Source organism: Canis lupus, chromosome 9 (assembly GCF_048164855.1).
Source record: "Canis lupus baileyi chromosome 9, mCanLup2.hap1, whole genome shotgun sequence".
NCBI lineage: Eukaryota > Metazoa > Chordata > Mammalia > Carnivora > Canidae > Canis > Canis lupus.
This window is the reverse complement of record NC_132846.1, coordinates 25098293-25121848: the sequence shown is the minus strand read 5'-3', so window position 1 is coordinate 25121848 and position 23556 is coordinate 25098293. Positions and strand designations below refer to the sequence as shown.

The 23556-nt window shown below is 32.8% G+C and overlaps 1 long non-coding RNA gene across 1 annotated transcript; it reads right to left on the bottom strand.

Annotated features, from left to right (window-relative positions):
- Nucleotides 1–205: 205 nt before the first annotated feature.
- Nucleotides 206–16668, bottom strand: LOC140639387 (uncharacterized). Its single transcript, XR_012036115.1, has 3 exons — nt 16066–16668; nt 6780–6833; nt 206–893 (listed from the first exon to the last, which is right to left on the bottom strand). It is a non-coding gene; the product is annotated as an uncharacterized lncRNA (long non-coding RNA).
- Nucleotides 16669–23556: the final 6888 nt, after the last annotated feature.

Sequence of the window (23556 nt, the reverse complement as noted above, 5' to 3'; positions counted from 1 at the left end):
CCTTCATATTATGAAATGATATGATACATAAAACTATTTTTTGTTAAAGATCAGAAGAATATCTAAATATCCTCTGAGTATTTCTTAACCCAACTATACATACCAAGCGATGTGGCAAATTGAAATACTTAATTAAAGACTTCATATATATTTGCTTCAGATGTATGTGATTGAGAAAAAACATTTGCCATAGCTGTGGGTTAAATTTACTCACATTTTTATTTCATGGCTTTTATGCAGGCCTCTTCATGAATAAAATACTTTCTTGTGGTTAAGCAATGTAGTGTAGTTTGGACAACATGTATCTCATCAAGGTCCAGGCATGGAAAAATAGAACAAAAGGGGGCAAAGCCTTGAATAACTCCCAGCAGATAGGTATTGATTGCTGGAGAGCCATTGAACAACATGCCAAGCAGCAAAATAAGTGCTCTTACAGCTCAGTCATATGCAAGGCTGAAATACAAAATCCAAAACAGAAGTTGCTTCAAGCAATGGAGCCTGAGTGTAGGCAGATGACATTCTTACTGCAGTGCTATCATTGGCCCTGTTAGAACATGGAAGCTAAAAGGTATTGGTATATCTAAGACAAAATCTCTCTCACATGCATGAAAAAAGATAAAGATAAGCAGGCCACCTCTGAGAGAAGTGAGAGTTGCTTTCTCTTGACCTGTGCTCTGAAGTCCTGGAGGTTGTTGGAGGTGCAGAAACAGCTCCAGGTGGCATAGGTACCAGGCAAAGGGGTGAAAAGTCTACTAAAGCCCTTTTCTCTTCCATGAAACTCTGACATCTTTGTATTTGGTTTCTCTAAAGATTTTGTTTGAAGAAAGGCTTGAGAGGCAATCTGTTGTTGTTTCTTCGAGATCACTGGTTTCAACTGGACAATGCTGGGAAACCTAATTCAAAATATTAAAATGTAAAGGAGCAATATTTTCTCACCTCTACAGTTTATATAACTGGGAATTTTTTGGAGAGAAAAATTAAGAAGACTCAAAGAAACAGTCATTCCTGACTTCTTTGTAGTATATTGTACCTCTTCAATGTTTAAAATTTTGCACAAAAGAAGAAAAAAGTTATTAACTTGCAGAGTTTCTCTTTCCCCCCTTAAAGTATAAAATGATATTCAGAATTACAAAAATAAATGTGAAACACTTGATATTTGTTTCTTTATCAAAAGTAAGCCATAGAATCTTGTCAGTTTTTACCCCATGAAAACTTTCAGGATCCTCTTTGTCAATTACAATTTTTAGAAGTCTCAGTACAGAGGAAAATTAAAATGAGATATTCTTTATATTGTTGTTTAATTCTTAAATTAAGCTTATACATGACTGGTGAGTTAAAAATAATAACAATTAAACAAACAAAGAAAAGTTTAGGCTTCTACCAAGTCATGATTCTCCAAAGCGCGGGGGTACTCTCTCTCTGGTGCAAAATTGAGCTGACATACTTTCATTAAATATAATAATTTCCCTAAATTAAAAAAAAAGTTTTTTGCAGTTCCAAATTGCTTTCCTGGGTGTTTTCATCTTGAGAACAGCGGGTGAATATGAACAAGTTCAAGCCTATTTTTATTTTCCAGTAAATCCCAAATGCCTTAGCTTTGCAAGCTAATAGCATCCAAAAAAACATGCTGATCTTGGCAGGAAGGAGAGTCCTGAGAGAGACCAGGCTGAGTGAAAGAAAACAGCTCTGGGTTTTTACGAGAAAATTTAAAAGCAATCAATGTAAATATGAAAACTTTAAGGTTCATATCTTCCTAACTCCAAAATTTGAAAGAATATGTTCTAAATGAATTAACCTGAATTTCTTTTTAACCTAGATCAAAATACACTTCAGAGTAAAACTAGTTGAAGTGATATAACAACAAACACCAGGCACACACAGTACCATGAAGAAAGAAATAAAATATGGTCATTGAAAACAATATATATATATATATATATATATATATATATATATATATATATATATAGATTTCAATATATATCAATAAAATCATATATATCTATATATGTCAATAAAATATGGTCAATATATATTGATTTCAATATATATATATATATCAAAAATCAAAGCAGACTAATTGTGAAACTATAGAAATAATGCAAAATCATTCTTTACTGTGACATTGACAGTCAAATTTCTGGAATCATACTACTTTGTGAAGAAAAGTTGAGAATGTCTTGCTTGGGGTCTGTAATATCAAGAAAATGGTCTCCCATAAAAAAAATATTTATTTTATGCTTCTTTGGTTTTATGTTCCTAAAAAGTAACTCTCATTGTGAATGAACACTCTTCCCTCATTTCGATGTGTGGTTGTTCAATTATTTCAGTGCCAGAAAATTTCTTGTAATTACAATATAAATAATAGATTTTTAGAATGAACCTAATTTCCCATTGGAGTATTGAATGAATGATTGATATCGCTAACTTGTGCCTCATACGTAGCTTAGAGCCCTGAAATTCTATGTTCTTGCTATACTAGGAATAATTCCTCTATTTAAAAAACACACATTACTCTTAAGTGGCTAGGGAAATATATACTTTATATACTTTTAAATGCATAGCAGGGAACCATTCAAAAGAAACTCCTTTACCTTTTGACAAAGATGACAATGCTGATAATAAAAATGAAATTTCTCTTTAGAAGAGCCATATGGACTCTTGAAATAGATATGTCTTTAATACAATGTGCATAGTTGGAGTCAGTCAAATTACAAATGTCCATAAAAGCCATGATAAAGCAAATTCTGCACCAAAAGGCAGATACAACATGGAGATATTTCAAATGAGACAATGAATCTCTTCTCTTCAACTCTATTTGGGGTATATTTCAGGTTGTAAAGAAAGGTGGAGACTTCAGCTCATAGCTCATGTTTCAGAAGCTGAAGTCTTAGGTCTGTTGGTAGACAACTTGGGGCTGATCCTTAACCTTTCAGACAGATGATAGGAGAATAAGCAGTGAACATAGTAGAATGTCCTCAGATGCCAGGGAAGTATAAGAGCTCAGGACACTGCTCCAAACAGAAGTTACATTTTTATTGTTATCATATGTTTTTCAAAAATAAATGAACAAATGAACCTCTGTTTGTATAGTTCCATGTACATATTCAGAAATTTGCTAAATATGTACTATTCCTGCCATCTGTAATGAAGCCTTAATGTTTATAAAGGGACTATTCATAGCACAGCAAAGGAAAAATACTTGAATGTAACAAACTACATATGAAGTAAAAATCAGTAATAGCAATCATTCATTCAATAGCCCAATGGGAAATTAAGTTTACTCTAAAATTTTTATTTATTATTATTGCTTAGGCTGTACCTTCAAGAGAATTTCTGGAGAAGTTGCAAAGGAAATTTATTGCACCCAAATAATTTCACAAGCAATGAGTCCATAAGAGCTTATAGAGATAAAAAAAAAAAAACAACCATAATATTTGCTTTCTGGATTTATGCTTTTTAGGCTTTTGGGACACTCAGATTGATATTTGCAAATACTTGTAGATATTCAGTTATAGAACTCAAGATTCAGTTCGATGATCAGTTAACAAACATAATTGAATGTCAGAAACGTGCCTGGGATGCTGAAAGGCACTGTAATACACTGGTGAGTTGGATAGGCTTGGAACCCTATGTAGTTTACAAGCTAGTAGTGAAGGCAGGATAGTGAACATAGAATTTGAGAAAAGTCCTTCAAGCTTTAAAATAATTATACATCATAAAATTTCTTTTATGAATCATAAAACCTTTAGTCATTGAAAAAAATCCCCTGAAAAATTAATCAAAGTCTTAAATTCACTGTTAGCATAATAAAAATAACAGAATTGCAAGGCCTACTTCATCTGGGAAATATAAAAAGGCATCTCTGAGGCCCTGACATTTATGGTGGGACTAGAAAGAGAGAGAGAAAGATGTGGATTAGTTGTATTCATTTGTATGTTAGATGGTGAGACCCCAAGCATAGATGAGATTGCCCAGTAATAATATTCAGCATGAAGGGGAAAGGGGTGGGGGGGCAGCTAATAACAGAATACCAAGTACTTTGGGAAAAAAGTGAGTACAGAACTAATGGTATCACCAAATTTAACTAAGATAAAAGCTGAAAGGAGACAACGGGATTTTATGAAAGGAGAATGAAAAATCATCCTAACAGCACTGAATAGGAAAGTATTGAAAAAGAGATGCTAATTATGGATGGCAGTGGATTGAGGAGATGAGAAAGATAAGATGGTGAGTATCACCATTCTTTCCACAAACTGATTCTAATGATTACAATGGTGGTGCTAGTAGTAGTAGAAAAAGAAATATTGACAAAATCTTATTCTAGTGCTTAATAGAGAACAAACTCTTTAATCTAATTTACATATGTTAATTTATTTAATCCTCAAAGATGTAGTTTGTTCACACATGAGAAAATTAAGGCATAGAAAGTTTAAGCAATTTGCCCAAATGTCATAAAGCTAGTAAATGGAGAGCCAGGAATTTTATCTGGGCAGTCTGAATCCACAGTCTATGTTCTTAACCTCTAGGCTAGTATAGAAAGAAATGTATGGAATAGTAGTTTATTGAATTCATCATATGGTAAACACCTTACATTTGGTATCTCAATTAGTATTCAAAAGAATACTACATGGAAGATAAAACTGATGTTTCCACTTTAGAGACAAGGAAACTAAAGTCTAGGAAAGCTAGATTTGTTAAATAGATGTGGGAGTTACATTAAGGTATGTCTAAGTTCTTTTTGACATATGAACAAGGCCAAGTTTGGGTTATATTTACACAAACACAACACACTCCCATATGTTTATTTTCTTTAGTATAATGTTTACTATTTATCTTTTCTAAGCTTTAGTTTCCTGTTTCTACCTGTGATTGCTATACAAGTACAAATTATGAATCTCTGAAGGGACATTAAATCTTTTAGTACCATCATATGTTGATCACTCCTGGAAAGTGCAAAACCATTATGGATGTGCAATAGTTTTATTATCAAACATGCAAAAGCCAGCCAACATAAATGATGCAATGGATATAATGAGTATGTAACACACTCCTGAGCATATGACCATGAGGTATTACCTAGTGCAGTATTTTTAAATTGGGTGATAATAAAACCTTAGAGAATTCTATTCCTTCCTTATAATTTTGAAATGAAACATAATAATTAGGGAAATTACCATAAATTTCCAAATGGAATTTACTTTATTCTTTCAGAGCCAATCATCAGTGATAAAAATGTAAGAAAAGAAATTGATTTATATAGAATTTAGTTTCAATAGAAGAACCTTTAGTCATTGAAAAAAATCCTCTGAAAAATTAATCAAAGTCTTAAATTCAGTGTTAGCATCTAAATAATTTGCTTTGACATGAAATTTTACACGGCTTTTTGAGTAACCTATAAATTAATATGTATTTCTACATAGACAACAAGAGAGACAATACAGTATATTTGTCAAACACAAACATGCTAGTGATAGTTAATTTGTCAAATGAGTAGTTTGACAATGTCATTGATTTCAGGTCAGTGGAGGTGGCATCCTTTGTGAGAACATATGGACAAATGCTTAAGCATAGAAACTATAGTGCTGAGCAAAAGGTGCATATTTGTCCTAGAGGTTTTATTTATTTATAGGGAGAGGAGAGTACAAAACACATGCTCCAAGAACTCCTGAGGTCCCAACATTTCTTAAGCAATTATTCATTTTTGGTTCCTCCCAGCTATTAACCCGCAAGTTAAGTATACAATATAGAGTCATTACAAGGAACAGGGTGGATATTGTAGAATATTTCACCTCTGTTTTCCAGATAAACAAGGTGAAATAGTATAGAGTTAAATTGGAAAATGTCAATAATGGTGAGCTAGACAACATAACTTCTTCAAAACAAGATATAGTAAAATGTTGTCAGACTCAATAGTTTACAGTGGAAATGGCATGGGCTTTCACTCTGATATTTTGCAGTTGTCTACTCTCAGCTAGGAAAGCTTTTTGAGTCTCAAAAACTCAGCTTTCTTATCAGTGAAATGCAGTAGCAATTACTGTCAGAATTATTTTGAGATTTATGATTTTGGTAAAAACTTAGTATTGAATTTTAAATATTAAATGTTCAGGGCACCTGCTATTGTATTTTAACCTAGTAGTTTAATGATTTTAATGTTACAATTTTTCATTTATATATAGACATGTTTAAATGTATTCCCATACTAGACATAGAACATTAGAATCCATTTTTAACCACTGTTTAGGATTTTGAGTTGACTTTTAAACAATGACTGTTTATATTTTGAAATAATTTAAGACTCAGAAGATATTTCAAAAATAATACAAGTTCCAATGTACCCTTCAATCAGCTTCCCCAGTGTAATGTCTTCCACAGTCAGTACATTGTCATAACCAAGAAATTGATGTTACAATATTATTAACTCAGGTACCTTTGAGTTTGCTTTTAAAATGAATCAGTTTCTATGTTGGCAAATTGAACTCCAATAAAAAATATAATAAATAAATAAATAAATAAATAAATAAATAAATAAAATCAGTTTCTGTATTATTCTGCACTAATATGATATATGCCAAATGCATGATCAACTATATAAGTCAGGTTATCAACCAGGTTAATATATTTAAAGCAATTATAACCAAGGTGCAGTATGTATTAAACCTAGGGTTTGGAGGAATCATCTAATCTGTCAGGAGCCAAAAAACGTATACATTTTAACACTATTTAGGTGTTTCCATTCTAATATATGATGCTTGGTATCAAATCTCTGCTGTACTTACCAGTTGTATAACTTGGGTAGCTCTTTTAACTTCCTTTTGCCTTATTTTCCTTATCTGTGAAAAGGAGATCAAAATAACATATTGTTGTGATGGCAAAATTAATTGATATAAGAATACTGGTAATTTACCTATTGTCTTTCAACTCCAGTTTTACTAATTCTATCCTCTGTAATGCTGAGACAAGAACTCTGCAAGGTACATTTCTTGAACTTTCATGCCCAAGAAAAGGAAAACACACCCACACCTACTGTGTTTCACAAATGGAAGGCACAGAAAGGAGATCAGAAAGTGGAAATGTGGCACTTCTTCTAAGATGTCTTCTTAGAAGACATGAACACATGAAGCCATGTGATTTCATATTGGACTCTTCTACTCTTGTCACTGTGTCATTGCACTATGACTGTTTTTAAGTCCTGGTCAGTATCACTTCATCAGCCAACTTACAGCAGCTTTATCTTTCATTGTATCTCTTTGTTAATCAGAATGAGACTTTGCTCATGTCTCCTCTCCCAGAGTGTAACATAGCCTCACAATGAGGATCTGATGGGTCACATCTTTTTCTCTGGTGTCTGTGCTCCTTGATAATGAAAAAATAGGACTCTGGTAATCTCCAAACCTAAAGTGGTTGCCTTGCATGGAGAAAATTATTTTCCCCAAGATATATCCCCATCATCTCTCATTGCCTTCAGATGTATAGCTGGGATTGGATCCCATCATGTTCTAGGAAGGACAAGTGTAAAGTTTGATTTAGAAGGAAGTATCTTACACCCCAGAAGAATTGTACAACTTTATAAGTTTTTATATGCAGAATCTGAAAAATACATGTGGGAATGTTAGGTCATGCAGGAATGAATATACCTTTGATTTACCCAATTTATAGATTTAAAGACATGTGAACAGAGATTATGGATTTAATATATTGGTTTGAACAATTTTCTTAAATGTTTGACAGAAACCATGGGTCAAAGGGGCCTAATATTAATAAGGTTAAGATGCCAACACTTCTCTGGCACGCTAAAGAGGGGATAATCCAAAGGCTTAAAAAATGAAAATGTAGAATTGGATTTTATCACATGCACTCTGTAGATTTACTATATACCATATACCCTGAGGGAAACCAGGAACTTTCCCTTCACTATAGCAGTAGGAAACAAGGATGCACAAGCATCCTTGAAAAGCTCTGTGGCTCTTCTAAGTTGAGGATATGGTAAGAGTTGTTATCATTGAGATGAGTTCCTTGGTTTCAACCATGATATTGGGACCCCAACTGATAAAATATGCAAAACATCTAGTAGAATATCTCTCATAAAGCAAGTGATTTATAAATGTTAACTAACATTAATCTTATATTCTTTGTCCCCAGATGAAGAATATTACCTTCCATTATGCTTGCATGATCGCTATTGTGGCCCAGTAGTAGTACCAATAATAAAGATATTACATTGGATATATTATGAACTTTATGTAAATTAAATTATACATGTATAGATTAACATTTCTGGTTGAAAAATCAGAAATATTTTTTGACAACTTTAGGTAAAAGAACTGAGTATTCAACTACATGTCTTCTCTTCTACATTTTGTCAAAGTAATAGATATTCAACTGGCAATCACTTATATGACTAGTTGAATTTCTTCCCTTGATTAATGGACAAAAGACCTCTATTGTGTTCATCTATATGAATTGTTACAATGGGGGCATCCTGAAAATGTGTGAAGACATTTTGGTGCATACAGTAATGGAGGTGAGGTACTTACAACTGGCATTTAGTGGGCAGGAGCTAGCAATGTTATACATTCTCCACGGCAGAGTACGGTCTTCTTTCTAGCATTATTTTAAAATATACTGTCATAACTATACATCATTAACTCTTTTTAAATAAAGGATTGCAGAGGAAATTTTCATAAAGAGGAACATTAATAAATCCTACCGAAAATATTTAACAGAGAAATGTAAGTTTGCTTTAACACACTTAGAACCAAGTGTTTTAAATTTGTATGACACATAAAATCCAGAGAAATCTTTGAATTTAATTAATTTTATTGTAAAATATAGTATTTATAGCCTATTTATTTTTAGTTTATTTAGTACTTTGATAGAACATTATGATGAGAAGATTACATACTGAGATTATCTTTTAAAGTACATGCACTGGAGCTTTATATTTTAATCATAAAGGCAGATTATATTATTTATAGATTTCATTCAGACTAGTGAAAGGTGGTATTGGTGCAATTATACATGCACAAGTGCACATTTAATTTTATATTAACTTTTATAAGGCCCATATTTTGTCCTATGTGTAGGGTTAACAACTTTTCATTTATAACCTCTGTTTATTGTCATAGCTAACATTTTGAAATTGATATTTCTAGTTTTCATTTAGTTATGGTTCCTCAAGTATTGGTAATCAAACAGATATTTCAACATAACAAGTTCAAAACTGAAATCCTATACTTTCTCTTCAAACTGACCAGCTCAGTTAAGGAAACTCAGTGCTTCAAGAATGAATACACAAAAACAAAACATCAAAACCAACAAATCAAACATACAAAAACAAAATATAATAACAACACTTCAATCTATCCTTAACATCTGTCTTACTCTTATAACCCAATGGTAAGAAATGCTATTGACTCTGCTTTCAAAATATATTCAAAATATATCCAGAATAACTCTTCTCATCATCTCTACTCTACTTCAAGAGTCTTTCCCTCTCTTTCTCTCTCTCTCCTAAATTATTGCAATAAACTTATAACTGGTACCCTTGCTTCTACTCTTATCTCTGAATGTCTGTTTTCAATATGGCAGCTACATTTTTTTTTTAAAACACAAGTCAGATCATTACTTGTTCTACATCAAAATCATCCAGTGGTTCCCCCTTTTCTCTAGGGATAAAAGCAGAGTCCTTAATATAGTATATAAGGCCCTATATCATTAGCCATGTGATTTCATATTGGATTCTTCTACTCTTGTCACTTTGTCATTGCACTATGACTACACTGACCACACTTCACTATGACCACATTCTACAGTTCTTCACTCATACCTCAGGGCCTTTGAATTACTGTTTCATCTATCTGGAAGACTCCTCCCACAAGTATTACTTCTCACCTTCAAGTCTTTGTCAAGAGTTTGCTCGAATCTTTTCTTATCTTTGGCTTATGTTGACTACTCTGCTTACAAATTTAAAGGCATACTTTTCCCCATGGCATTCCTCACAGCACCAGCACGAGTAACCTAGGTCTTGTTTTATGCTTTTTTACCCCACAGTACATCCTTAAGTTTGTCAGAACAAAATTTGCACTGGGCAAAGTTCAATAGGTAAGAAAGACTTAATTTCAAGGCTATTGTAATAGGAGATGGGACCAGGATACTGTCTGAATGCCATTGGAACAAAGGGCTGAAAGTCTTTAAGAGCTGAGATGGAAAGGGTCATAGGCTATTTGTGTTTGTTAATTGACTTTACACTAAGGATAAGTCAAAATTCTTATATCTTTATGACAGGAGGTAGTTTTAGAACTTGAAGCAAAGTGTCCACTCAATATAGGTTCCTACCCTATCAGAGACATGAGAAGACAAGGGCATTATTTTCCTTGATGATTATGATGATGGTTCCCAGGTCCTTTAGAAAAATAGTCCTTTTCAATTATAAAATTCCTCAGCTTCTATTTTTTAAAAATTCAGTTTATTATTTGTCTACACATCCCTTTAAATATTTTTTAAAGCTTTTATTTATTTATTCATGAGAGGCATAGAGAGAGAGAGAGAGGCAGAGACACAGGCAGAGGGAGAAGCAGGCTCCATGCAAGGAGCCCGATGCGGGACTCGATCCTGGGTCTCCAGGATCACGCCCTGGGCTGAAGGTGGCACTAAACTGCTGGGCCACCGGGACTGCACAATTCCCCAGCTTTTAAAAAGATTTACATCTCAAATGGGAATGTAAAGAATTTATAGTAAGTTTTCTAAAGTGAATACCCTAAGAAGGAAGGAGGAGTGGAATGTCTGCGTCTAGTCCATCTGGATTCAGAAAAGCCCTGAATGAGAAGTCAGTCAGGACTTAAAGGAAGAAAGAATCCTGTCTAAAGATTAGTCAAGCTGAGGGAAACAATAAGGCCACCTTGGTCAGGTTTATATGTATATTTTTTCCCTACCTAGAATATACATTCTGTAAGGGCAGGGTTTTGTGTTCACCTGTTTAAAAAAAAAGTCCTGAAGAAAACTTCTCTTGGGACTAAGGTAATGATATAATTTGTTTGCTTTAACATGTCACAACACTTAAAGCAAGTAAAAAATTTGGTCATGAAAAGATATTCAGTTGGAAGACTAATGTTGCAAAGGATAAGGATAGGTTAAGTTTATAATAGTTGAAAATGAGACATGCATAAATACAAGGAGGTATGTTTTTTTTTTTAATTCTTTTCAGCCTGTTTGGCCATCTGGTTCTCTGACCTGCATTTATTTTCCATCATACCAGGGACTTAAAATGAGTTTAGAAGGTATGTATTTCTTCTGCTGCTATAATATCTTTTTGTTCATTCCTTATACTTTTACAACTACTGACGATCTGAACACAGTGATATAGTGGTAGAAATGCTTTTATACATACTAGAAGATTTTATTAGTGCAACTGATATAAACAAATCTGAACATTGCAATTTTATTCTACAGTTGGGCCCTGTTTATGAGCTGTACAGAATGTGATACAAGACAAGCAGTGGCTATTTTGAAGTTGATACATAAACTGCGACTTAAACTTGTCTTTAAAAAAAGACCAGATATAAATTTTAAGGAAATTGTATATTCCCTCAAGATTCTTTTATTACTGAGTGGAAAAAAAAGACTTACCTAATGAAACTGAGCTACATGCAGTTCATAAGAAACTCAATATCAGGAAAGAAAGTATCATGTGGCCCAACTATTTTAGATTTTCTTTTGAAGTTCTGGTATTTAGATTTGCTTAGATTTTCTTTTGTCATCTTGGTATTATCATAAATATATAGATATTAACAAATAGGGTGAAAATAATAATTTATTAAATAAAGTATGTAGTGTCCATTTGCTCTTTTTATGAATTACAAAGGTCTATTGCATACATTTATATTTTGACAATGCCAACTGTCCTATGATTATTTGAGCTTAGAATATATGGAAAGCATTCATATTAACAGTATTGCACGTTTAATATGATACTTCAAAATTAAGGACTGGCAGGGAAACATGTATTACAATTTTGAAACAAATGACATTATTAAATATGAACAAATCTTAGTGAAAGTTCTTGGTATTTCACAAAAAAGAAAAATAAAGCCTCAAAACATTAAAAATAGTTTGTTTAAGGTCACATAACTAGTTAAATTGAAAAGGGACTAGAATAAAGATTTTCCAGTATGGTGCTAGGGTAGTTACTGCATAAAGCTCTTGATAAGTGCTGGAGTACATATCTTTGTGACTTAAAAAAGCTTATGTCAGTACTAACTTCATTTATTTTGTGCTCCATATTACTTTTAAAACCTCTCTCTGGTCCTCAAAAGGAGAGCATAATTTGTTGGGAGAGATTCATATTTCCATTGTCATCTAATATTATCTTTCTGAAATAAAACTATCCCTATTTTTCAAATCTTCAAATACTTATATTCAAAGTAGGCATATCCCAATTATTAGCAAGTGGCTAACCTAAAAGATTCTTTTTTAATTGGTCTTAATTCTTAATTGATTAGCTATAAATACTCAAAAGAGATTTCAATGAGAACTACACTTATTTCTCCTTGAGAAAGGAAGGATTACAACATAATTTGACATGCTATGAAATATTAATCAGCAAAGTAGCCTTTTTGCTCCTAAAAACAAAAAGAAACTAAGGTGTGAATTCTGTAGTTTAGCTACAGAAATGAATTCCACATCCATTTTGAAATGTCTAATTTTAACTCCTTCTTAATTGTCTGGAACCCTTTAGAGAAAACCCTATGTGGGTTTTCTGAGTAAAAGACTCTTAAAATCACAAAATTGATTTGAAGTTCAGCAGCCAAGAAGATCTTCCCCTGATGCTTTTTGATTGTGCAAGCCACTCTTTAATCCACCACATTTTAAAAGGACAGACCCATGGAATATTTGAGAAATCTATATATTTTTTCCTATAAAAATTATTTTAGAAGTGATTTCTATTCTTTGTATTTTGAAAAACAAAATGATATCTAACAGGTGATAAGACATATGGAAACAAATTAAATAAAACTGTTGGAACTGAATGAATTTTTTATTAGATATATAAATCTTCTGTTCTTTTATTAAGTCCAGTAAAGATTTATTAAATTTTTCTTGATTTGAGAAATACTTCTGAATTGTAATAAAAAAGATGGATGGATTTTAATCCAGTTTTCATAATGATCCAATGGGTTGGTACAAAATTTTGATGTAGGGAATGTAGAGATATTATGAAAGAAGATTTATTTTTAAATTTTAATTTTTGAAAGTTATAATGGTTTCTTCAGTACATTCAATTGCCATCAGTCACTGAGTTTTCTCCTTAATATCTTTGTAGCAATGATTAATTTTTAATTCAGATGAATTATAAGGGACACATTTGTAAAAAAGTTTATCAAAAAACTTTGAAAAATGGAATCACTGGAAACACTGCATTATTGACATATATGTATATAATGTATAAATAAGATGCAAATAATAAATAAAAATTTGCTACCTTTACTGTAATTATGTTTTTGAAGGCAGTTCTCAGTATACTACATGATATCCTCTTTATTTGGTCCATTTTATCCATTTTCAAGCCAAAATTCATTGTGTTTTTCATGTCTCTCATTTCTTTTACCTCATTGACATTGTATACAATGTGTGTGTGTGTGTGTGTGTGTGTGTGTATTCTGAAAAACAGTCACCTTTATAACTCAATTCTAGAAACAATAACGTACTATAGTATATACCAGTGGGGAGCAGAAAGCTTCTCTGCTCACCCTGGTTTCTATTGATTACCCAAATCACTAACATCCCAGATTCCATCTAAAGAAATCTCCTCTCCTCCCTAGTAGCTCACTAATTTAGTAATGTGGACTGAACTGGAACTGTCATCTTTTTCATTCATCTCCTTTCATTCATTCAACAAGTATAAGCTGAGAGTTTCCTCTATGTCAAACTTTCTTATAGGTCTTGTATCTATAGAACTAACCAAAGCAGACTATCCCTTCCCCTCACAAAGCTTACATTTTAGATACAAATGAAAGACAAGAAAAAACAAACAAACAAACAAACAAAATATATATATATATATATGCCAAGTGGTAATAAGTGTGATGACATTTACTAAAGAAGCTAAAAGAATATGGGAAACTGTTACATATGATAGTCAAGAAAGGCTTCTCTGATAATGTGATTCTAGGGAACACTTATTAGAAGTGAATGGTTGAACAATGATATCCTCAGAATATGGTGGCTTATTTATGGCAAACAAGGAGGAAAAAGTCCCCACTGGAAATGTAAATTAGTAATCACTAGAGCGCAAATGATTTTTAATAACATGAGCCTACATGAAATCATCCAAATAGACAATAAAAATAGAGAAGACATGAAAACTGCATCAAAGGTAGAAGGGGAACAAGTTGGTTTTGTATTTTGTTTTGTTTTTTAAGTTGGTCAGTGATCTAATGAAGAAGCAAGACAAAACTAATTTCCTGGATAAAATAATTGATTAAAGGATGGACATTTTAGTTTGGATTCCCTTGAAAGAAAAGCCTGAGGTAATGATTAAGTACAGATTGTTTACTTGGGAGGTGATCATGAAGCTAGAATGAGGAAATGGTAAAACTGAATCAGGAAAGATCAACATAAAAGGGCATTATTAATCTAGTCACCACTGTGAGAAACAAGGCCTTCTAAGAATTAACCGATGATGGTTAAGGCATTTATTCATCAGCTCTCATTCTCTATTGATGGAGGATTGCTCCCTGGAACACTGACTCTCCTAGCTTACCAAGCTGCACACGTCTATGGGTTCCTATGGCTTTGTGGAAGTTCCGAGAACAAAAGCAGAAAAAAATCTGGATTTTGCTCAAGGGGGAACAGTTCTAGAAAAAGTGAACCCATACAGAACAGTCTACTTTACCACAGATGAAATCAGATGTGGCCAAGGGAATTGGACATGGGGATAGGACATGTGGCCAAAATAATTTGCCAAGGTATCTGACTCAAAATAGACAACATTACTACTTTACCCCTGGTCACAGTGATGAATGTATGATTGGGGGCATGACCCAACTTTTGAGTCAGGTCTTTCTCTAATTTTGTTTCAATTTAGCCTGTAGGAAAACTTTGCTCTCTGGTCGTAGATTTGTGAGGATGTAAACCCTTGGCCACCTAAAGCCATTCTCCCAACATATGAGAAATATCATTGCTGTAGAAAAATATCAATAAAAAAGAAACAAATATGAGCTCAAGACAGTGCTTAAAGTTTTCTTGTCTCATGATCTATTGGCTGAGGATATATCAGTGCTGCCTTTATCCAGATGCTTCATAATGCTGGTTTTCTTTGGTCTCTGACCTTCTCTACTGTTCTTATAATACCTCTCATTTATGATTAACTTAGCTTGAGCTGTGTTTCTGTGATCAGCAATTAAAAGTCCTGACTTACACACAGATTTCTGTGTTGCATTACATTTAAAATGTTTTTCTACTTTCATTTTGATCTTTATCCCAATTTCTTAGCTACCCCTTCTTATTTAGTATCAATGTTGTGTTTTGATTATTTGTGTAATCCGTTTTAATTTATTTGCAAAATAAATTAGTTTCTGAACAAATTTACAAAATTAACTGTTTCCTTCATGACAATACTTTTATGGTAAAGCACCACAAAGCTAGCTCATGTATCGTATATAGCTTTATATTGAATCAATGAAAAACTAATTGTTTCATTCATAGGTGGTATTTCATTATAGATATCATATAAATTTATTATTATATAGATTGTAAGGTAGGTCTTGAATGCACACAACAGAGTTTAGTGATTGGGTGGTATAAACAACAACTCATAGCAGTCTCATAAATTAGACCTAAAAACTGCATAATGTTAACGTTTCAAGTACTGGGGAAACAAGTGTATGGGAGACTTGATCCTGCCATGAAAAAAATACATTTTTCCCATGGGTAACCTGTTTGTGTAGTTGGATAAGCAAATTATTTCAAAGTAATGACTTCTATTTTTCCAAACCAGAGTTATATGATAAATAGCTTTTCAGATAATTTTATTTATTATTCCTTTTTCTTGGAGTACTTACTTACCCTAGGTGACTTTTGATGAATCTAAATAACATGCCAGCTGCTGGATGATGTAGATGAGGGCATCATGGAACTTAGCTGGTAAGAGTGTGGTTTCTGGCATCAGACTGCCTAGGTTGGCAATGTATCGCCCCTATTTGTTAGTTGTTTTTTCTGGGAGGGGGGGAGGCTAGCTTCATACCCTCAATGGTATTTAGTTTATAGGAATGTGTGCGTATTTAATGAGCTAACATGTAAAACAGTGTCTTGGATGCAGTAATGGACAATAAATGTTTGCTATTATGTACTAATGATGGTGATTAATGATAATGGTAATCAAGAACATTTTAACTATTCTATATATCACACTGGCTCTGGGACTTTTGTTTACGAGACTTTTGGCAAGGATTCACTATTTCCTAAATCCTGTCCTTTTCTCTCTTTTGATTTACTCCTTTATTATGCTGTGTATCTTCTAGCAATTTATTAAGAAAAGATGTGTGGGTGGTAAATCTTTCTGAGAGTTGGTATGTCTAAAATGAGTTAATCTGTCTTCTCACTGAGTGGTTGTTTGCTGGTTTTAAATCCCTCTTCCCATATGCTTTTCTGGTGTATTGGAATTCCTGTATCAGGGTTCCACTGTGTTCCATGAGATTGTTCACTCAAGTTCCAATTTATCTCCCTTGTTACCAACTTTTCTGGTGAGAAGAAAGTTGGCCCATACCAAACTTCACTTGTCACTGTTTGGAACCTAAATTGGAGAAAGAAAAACATGGTGGTATATTCAGTGAACCTATCCTCTAGCACCTACACCACAACTGACACATGGTATAGAAATAGGGTTTCAACAAAGTGGCTCATGTCTTTCCCATAATTTGTGCACATCCCACATCTTGTACCTGGGATTTTCTGATGAGTGTTTTAAAATTCTCTTCCTTTATTGCTTGAAGTACTGAAATGCACCCAAACTGTTACTCATAGTTTACAATTGTGGAGGATTAAATTATGTTATTTCTGCAGAATTTCCAGACTGAATACTAGACTTGTTCTAAGCATAGCACAGATGATATAACCCTTTTTATTTCAGATAGCGATACTTTATAAACTTTTCTTATTTTTAAAGAAAATCTGGACTCTTCTAGGTGTGGATCTAATGAAGTGCTGCTGTAGGTTGGGATTTATTTACTTGAAAAGTGCTTCAATATCCTACTCAGGAAGGGGATATTTTCATTGCTACTGTGTATTCCATATATTAAATAATTTCTATGACATTGTTCTCTAAATATGGGTAGATTCCAGGAATAATGGGACTACTTTTAAAAGTAATGTAAAAAGAAGGAGCAGTTACTCAGGCTTTCTAAAATGTTTTTGCCATTTGTTGATCACCTATTACAGATCACCCACAAAAATATTTGAGGATTATCTATATGCTGATTGCAAAAGTACCAGCAGGTGTAGAACCTTCAAGACTATTTTTGTTCAAATTTCTTGGGAAAGAAAAGAGCAACAATTGGTTAAATTTGACTGTGACTCAAAATATGTACGAGAGTACCACTGGGAGAAAATGTTGGAATGATGATTTTGGGGACACATTTTTTAATGAGATATCATTTACATGTAATAATTGTGTAAGTTTAAGATGCACAATATGCTGATTTGATACATTTATGTATTGCAATATGATTATCACTGTAGTTTTAGTCATCACTTCTTATCACAGCACATGTATCATTGTATACAAGTGACATGCAACAAGAAAATAATATGACAAAAAGGGGATTTATATACAATAGTGACAAAATAGTCTGAGATTAACTTAAGCTAGGCTATTTACTCAGAGATAATTATAAAATACCAATGAAGGAAGTAAAAATAAAGACATGCATAAATGTGGAAGTTTTGATTCTTGCTGAAATACTAACATAGTAAATAAAGATGACACCACTTCTAAGTTGATATATAGACAAGCCTGTTCTAATTAAGTCCCTGTGGGGTATTTCAATAAAATTTTCATCAAGGAAAGTAAACTGGAAAAGTCAGCAAAAGTTTTTCTTCAGAGTATTAAGTTAGCCTTGCCTTTCAAAAAATTTGAAATATATTACAAACTTAATTTATCTAACATGTGTGGTATTGTATTTAAACAGAATAAGCAACAGTCTATATTTTCCAAAAACTTATGTTTCCAGATATTAATTCAAAGTTTTCTACTAAAATTAAATGAAGAACTAAAAGTAAACAAACAATGAGAAGGTTTCATTAAACCAATATTATCATCATTAAATGTAAGAATGAAGACAATGTGAAAGAGATATCATACCATGTGTCAATTATATATATTGAATGAATATATAATTTGTATGTTAAAAAGAGCTTATCAAAAACATTCTATAGCAGCTGGAGATGCATATAGTATTTTTTAATAAATCAGAAGGAAGGTGATACATTATTATATTCTGGTAAAAATACATACAATAAAATATAATGAAAACAAGTACTGAAAAGAAAGCAAGAAAATGAAAAAAATATGTTACAAACATAACAGAAAAGCTATTATCCAAAATGTAAAAAATGTGTCCAAATGTGTTGGCATAAAGGACAAATTATATTTGAAAAGTAGAAAAAGAAGTGTTGGGATCCCTGGGTGGCGCAGCGGTTTGGCACCTGCCTTTGGCCCAGGGCGCGATCCTGGAGACCCGGGATCGAATCCCACATCAGGCTCCCAGTGCATGGAGCCTGCTTCTCCCTCTGCCTGTGTCTCTGCCTCTCTCTCTCTCTCTCTCTCTCTCTCTCTGTGACTATCATAAATTAAAAAAAAAAAAAGAAAAAGAAAAAGAAAAAAAAGAAAAAGAAGTGTTTAGTTGGAATGTGCTAATTATTGTTTATATTTGTATTCCTGACTATACAGATATCCTACAATCTTCCAGAGTTAGAATTTCTATCATATGAGTGCTTTTATCCCCCCAAAATTAATGGAATGTTGTGTCACACTAGGTGCCCTAAATAAACTAATTGAATTGAGTAAATAAAGTGAAAAAGTCAGAATATAAATTATATTCATATCTTCATTAGCAATTCAAATTAAAAACATATGTGTATATATATATATACATATATATATGATTAGGTAATCTTCTTTCAAGCAATGGAAAGTTACTCTGACAAATTTAAGTGAATAATGGATTATTTTCTATATTCAGAGAAATATTTGTTTATTCAAAGGAAAAGCTGCTGACACAGGCTCAGCATAAGCAGAGTAATGCAGCTCAGGGGATCTAGGTGTCCAAAGTAAAGAATAATCTTACCAGAGTGTGCAGTTGTCAAGATGAATCAGCTGAAGTCATTTTTTAGACTTTAACTTAATGTTTAATATTTAGGAAAGAGCCAGTAGTAGGTCTGTCTTCTAAGACCACATGAACTCAAAGTAGAAGACGAATTCTGCAAAACATCTGACTATTGCTAGAACAATGGGAAGGAAAATGGATAGCTCAAAGCAATAAAGGTCAAGTACAGACACCATTACAAACCTATTAAAATATAGAAGTAAATTATATAAAATTTAGTGTTGCAATATGGAAGAATAAGTGTACTTGTATGTTGATAGTAAATTGCCTTAGTCTTTTAGGAGAGCAAATTTATTATATGTAATACGAGCTATAAAATCACTCACATAGTTCACTAATAAAATGCTACTTGGAAAATGTACTCTAAGGAATTTATCCTCCACTGCCTCTGTCCCTTATTATATTAAAACATTCCTAGATGAGGTATTTGTCACTGTAAATATTTTTAAAAAACACACTCAAATGGCCAATAATAAGATGTGAATAAATAACTTATGTATATTCTGCACTATATAAAATGTTAATTATTTAAACAGTGAAAGCCCCTCAAAAAAAAGAGGGCTCCAGCTTTGTTATTTTATTTTCTTCTTTTAAACGATTGGTTGTATGTTTGTTTTTTTTTTTCTTTTCAATTATATGGGTAATACAAGGTAGTCTCACTTCCAGTGGGCTTATGGCCTCATAAGCATCCGTGACAATTAGGAGGTGAAAAGCTGAAGAATATTGTATGACATCAGCAAATGCATCCTCAGATTTTATTGAACCTCTCAAAAGGTAAAGTAAGGAATTAGCTGTTAAAAGCTCCTAATATTGCTAACAGGAAAATGAAAGGAGGTGAGGAGGCAATTTCATCTTGTTGAAACACTCAGCGGTGAAAGCCATGAAGACGATCAGCTTTTAGTATAACTTTCTCATGATAAGTACAGCTCTTACTGAAGGCAATCACTAGGACACCAGAGCAGAGACCATAGGTGTTTGCGGGGGGGGGGGGGGGGGGGAGGGGGGCTTGGCAGGGAGAAAACTAAATGAATTTAGAAAATTTCTTAGAACTCGGCCACCAGGGGACCTAACTGGTATTTTCTCCCCTGTTTTACTTATTAAGGAAAGGATATTGAACAAATTGAATTTTAATAGTAAACAAGACTCATTGCTGCTCCCTGAAGATGGATGAAATGGTTTTAAAGCCCACAAAGGAAAATCAATGAACTCGTGATCTATACAATTGCTGAGGGAGTCCAAAGAAGCCATCAATATGTCAATATGATCCAGCTTTCCTTAATCAGAGGTGTGCACAAGAATTCTCAAAATATACTGGATCATGGGCTTCTCTGAGCTTTCTGGTTCAGATTCAGGATATGTCAGTTGTATGTATTTTTAGAAAAAAAAATCTCAGGACATGATTATGAAGCACAAGGTATTTTGAAAACTATTGACATAGATTGATATAGATTATTGGTTTCAATTGATATAGATTGCAATCCAATTATTGATATAGATTATTGGTAGAGTGTATCATTTACAACCATAGCAGATAACAAAAAAAAAAACAGAAGACTCATGAAATGAAATGGAGATTCAAAACAGAAACATTAAACTTAGCCAGTATAAAAGTTGTAGTCTCCAGAGAAAGAGAGTTGAAGCAGAGTGCAGAAGATAATTTAATAATTGAATATGGATTTTGGTGTGGTCAAAATGTTACAAAATTAATCCAGAATAAGCGATTGAGAAAAACATACTCTTGGAATACATTTTTGAACAATAGCAGTGTAAGAAATTCTGGTACAATAGTTGAAAACAAGTGTAATAAGGATCAAATGAGAAAAAAATTATAAGAAAAAAATTGTCAAATCAGAAAAAAGTTAAGAAAAGAGAAAATATAAAGAAAAGAGAATAAATACAAAGGACTGGAAATGATAGAGGAAATACTACCAAACATGTGTAGTTACAACAAATGTACAGAGGTTAAATACTTTTTTAAAAAAACATGACTCATTAATTAGGACAGAAGCCCTACTAACAGCAGGAGAAGGAGGAGTTCTACATCAAGGCAAATTTTATCTACTTTATCATTTTGCCCTGGCTGGCTCAGATGACCTGAAACTCAAGGAACTTGAGTAATTTGCAGTAAGAGTGTGGACACACTTGGCAGTAACTGGATTTCTTAAATGCAGATAAGTAATGTTATTTTTGCCCACATATTTATTATTCATTGTCACTTAGCCATGACAAGTATAAAATCCATTTATGACATGAAACAAGTGACTCATATTGCACAAAGAAACATAAAGCAAGGATTTAAAAAAGATAATCAAAGATATGAATTCATCCTGCAAAAATAATTGATGAATTGTGCAAACTTACTTTTACTTGTTATTTTTGCAAAATCCTATCAATAGTGGCTAGATTAAATAATAAATGAAATAATTAATGATAGAATACTACACAGCTTTTATTAAAATCCAGTTACAACTACATGTACAGACATGGAAAGATATCAATAATATACTACAAGTTTAAAACATTATATAGCAATGGGCCTAGGATGAATGGATTTGAAGATATAAAACCAAAATAATGTAATTTCTGGTTGATACAGAATATGTAGAACTTTTGACGTTCTTTAACATACACATCTGATTGTTTTAATTTTCATGATAAGCATCTAATATTTTTTACAATCAGTAAATACAAAAATGATTTTATCATTAAAAACAGCTAGAATGATGGGACGCCTAGGTGCCTCAGCTGTTGAGTGTCTGCCTTTGACTCAGGGTGTGATCCCGGGATTCGGGATGGAGTCCTGCATCAGGCTCCTTGTGGGGAGCTTGCTTCTCCCTTTGCCTGTGTCTCTGCCTCTCTCTCTTTCTGTGTCTTTCATGAATAAATAAATAAACTCTTAAAAAAATAAAAACAGCTAGAATGAAAACAATAAATAAACTATGAAGAATAAATGCAGAAAAGTTGAATGAAATAATTTATGAATTCTCAAAAAATATAAGCACTAATATTATTTTGGTGGACCATACTGTATTATATTTGTTATTAGGGCCTAATACAAAGCCTCATACATGGTAGGTAGACAACACCTATTTATTAAATGGAACCAATTACGATGATACTGGAAATGTCTATATAAAATATCATGTTAAAAAAAAGTTCTACATACTGATTATAATATTTTATGATTATAATTATGTACCCATATATAATACATGTAAATATGTATTTTCTATTAAATAAGTAGAGACTGAAAAAAATAAGGAATAATGGAAGTATTTGGATTACTATTCTAATAAAAAATCATTAACTATTTGTGCTGGTGGTAATAATAAACAAGGCAATCAAGGTTCCTGTTTTCTTGGATCCTGCAATCTTACTGGACATATTATTGTATAATAAATAATGAAATAACAGAGGAGATTCTTACAAATTGATGTAAATTCTGTAACAACCAAAGAAAGCCATTCATTAAACGGCATATAGGCTGAGAGAAGAATTTCAAGGAATCAGGTACAAAGGTTCAGAGTCTGTACAGCAGTGGCACATTTAAGGAAGATTCCTAGTAGTAAATAGAGTGGGTATCAGTGCTTTAGGAGAGAGTAAAAGGAGCTGAAGTAAGAAATATGGGCAAAGACCAAGTAATTCAGAGACTTTGCAGCCACAACACAGTGTTTGGATTTTACTCAATGTGTAATTGGAAGTCACTGAAGGATTTAGCGAGGAGAGACATGATTAGATTTACATTTTAATAAGATCAGTCTGAGTGGTCTATGGAAGAAAGGTTGAAAGGTAGAAGCAAAAGTGGAAAATAAGTTTGGTTAAGACAATTCTACAATAGTCCAAGAAAAGATGTGTGGAACTATAGAGAGGGAAATAGTTGGGTGATTTTGAGATGAATGTGAATGGATGTCATGATTATCTGGTGGTTACAGAAAGTGAGGGCAAGGAGGCAACAAGCACCTTGGATCATTTACTGAACTATAAAGGTGGGAAGAATGACATGTTCTGGTAGATGAAATCAGTTTATTTTGGAAACATTGAATGTATGGTCTCAATTAGACATTCAAGTGGAAATGTCGGGCAGATTGTTTCAATTTCAGTGGCAATGTCTGGCTTGTGGATCCAGATTTGGGAATTCTTACTACCTAAAGTCATGGGAATATAAACACTGATA